Source organism: Amblyomma americanum, chromosome 2 (genome assembly GCF_052857255.1).
Source record: "Amblyomma americanum isolate KBUSLIRL-KWMA chromosome 2, ASM5285725v1, whole genome shotgun sequence".
Classification (NCBI taxonomy): domain Eukaryota; kingdom Metazoa; phylum Arthropoda; class Arachnida; order Ixodida; family Ixodidae; genus Amblyomma; species Amblyomma americanum.
In genome coordinates, this window is record NC_135498.1 from 127149275 (window position 1) to 127151284 (window position 2010).

General features: G+C 49.6%; 1 non-coding gene across 1 annotated transcript; it reads left to right on the top strand.

The window, feature by feature from the left end:
• Positions 1-1713: 1713 nt before the first annotated feature.
• TRNAA-UGC (transfer RNA alanine (anticodon UGC)) lies at positions 1714-1785 on the top strand. Its single transcript has one exon. It is a non-coding gene; the product is annotated as a tRNA-Ala (tRNA).
• Positions 1786-2010: the final 225 nt, after the last annotated feature.

The window sequence follows — 2010 nt, forward strand, 5'->3', positions numbered from 1 at the left end:
TTAAAACCTTGACAAGAAACCTGTGTTTTTTGGGCAGCGCTACTAGCCCGACAGTCAGCTGCACGGTGTCCCACTGTGCCGCTGAGAAAACACCTCACTGGCGCCTTAGATGCACCGCCATATGCTCTTGGTTTTTCCGCATCTGTCTCTAGGATCTTTTGGGTTTCCTCTTTTGCCTTACTCAAATTTCTTAGCCCTTGACCCTCGAGGATTTAGTCTGCAATTTCGGCGTACTCTTCCAATGAACACAATTTTCTTTCTTTTAGGAATAGCGCTAGCTTTGAGCTGCAACAGCTAAAAATAGCTCAGTGACCATATTGTCACGCATCTCTTCAAAACTCTTTTCTGTGTTTGACATATCACGCCAACTATCAAAATAGTTGGTCAGCCGGCAGGAAAACTTCTTAGCGGTTTCCGAATCCTCGGGTTTCGCGGTGCGAAATCTCTCACGAAAACCCTCTGCCGTAAGCCTGAATTTTTTTATGAGCGCCTTTCTAACTTTCTCATAGTCAATGGAATCAGCAGCAGGCATCCTTTCAAACACATTCAGCGCTTCTCCGACTAAAAACATGCTCAATGCCGTGGCACATTCACTGCGCTCCCAGCCTTGCCCCAAACCTATCCGCTGGAATCGTTGCAGATATGCGTTCAGATCATCTTTTTTGTCATCGAAACGAGCCATCAGCTTTCTTGGGCAAACTCTGGCCAGTCTAGGAGATTCTGTGCCCGCTAAGGAACGCTGATCATTGTCCGTGATCTCCTCATATCCTCCCTCGACATTCGCCTGTTTCCACAAAATAAACTCCTTCTCCCGTTCTATCCTTCTTTTCTCTTGTACTTCTGCCTCGCGAGCTCTTTTCGCCTCGCGCTCTTCTGCTTCGCGAGCTCTTTTCTCTTCGCGCCCTTCTGCATCGCGAGCGTCTGCGCGTGCTTGCGCCCTTTCCCCTCTCTGCCCATCTGCCTGCTCTTTCTTCGTCTCTGCCTCCTTCTCATAGAGACACATCGCTTCTTCCTTGCTTAACCATAGATTTAGCGCCAGTTCTAACGTTTTTGCCAAATTCATTATTTCTGCGGTCGAGAGATCGGAAAAATCCGAGGCAAAGCAAAAAGAAAAAGGAAATGAATCCAGGCACAGATTCGCCACTCATCTTTGTCACGGATCTCCCCGGAGAACACTCGGAACGAAAGAATGGACTAGGCGACAGGTGTACCCACCCAGACGCACATTTAATCCGCCCTATATTACACACACACTAGCACACAAAACTAACAAAACTAACACTACACACAAAGTCTATAAATGCACACGACCCGGGAACACTGCTAACAGCGTCTTCTACTAACGTTCTGCTGTAAGTGCTCACCGTTCGTGCTCACGGTTGGTTCGGTGCTGCTGCGGCATTGTATGGATCCAGTAGCCGGCGTCGAGGCGGCGTTCGACGTGCTTGGGCTGGCGTCGCTGGCGGCGTCGCTGGCTTCGTCGTATAAGCTCCTGGTCGAAGCGCCCGTGGAGGTGATGCCGGTGTTGTTGGCGTTGGGAACACCACCCGGATGGCTGCCAAAAGCGCTGGATATACCCCTGGCCGTAGCCCGTGGTAGCGTTCTCCGTTGACTCCCCGGAAAGGGCTAAGGAACGGCAGGAAGTCCACGATGCGGAGCCGTCGAACGCGGGCTTTTAAGCATATATTGCTATTATAATTCCTTCTTTCCATCGGGGGTGTAGCTCAGAGGTAGAGCGCTTGCTTTGCATGCGAGAAGTCCCGGGTTCGACCCCCGGCTCCTCCACGAAGACGTTGTTTTTTTAAGTTTAAAATTAGTTTTAATTTTGCACCAATATTTTTAAAATGTTATTGCTGCAAATTTCCGTAGTCGGTGGGCAACGATGGCATACGGGCAGTTTTCTAGAAATGAGGCAGTTTGCTAGAATTACGGGAAAGACAGACAGACAGAAAAACTTCATTCAGCAAGTGAGTTTTAGACCCAAATGGGTCCCTGGGCCACTGCGCGGTC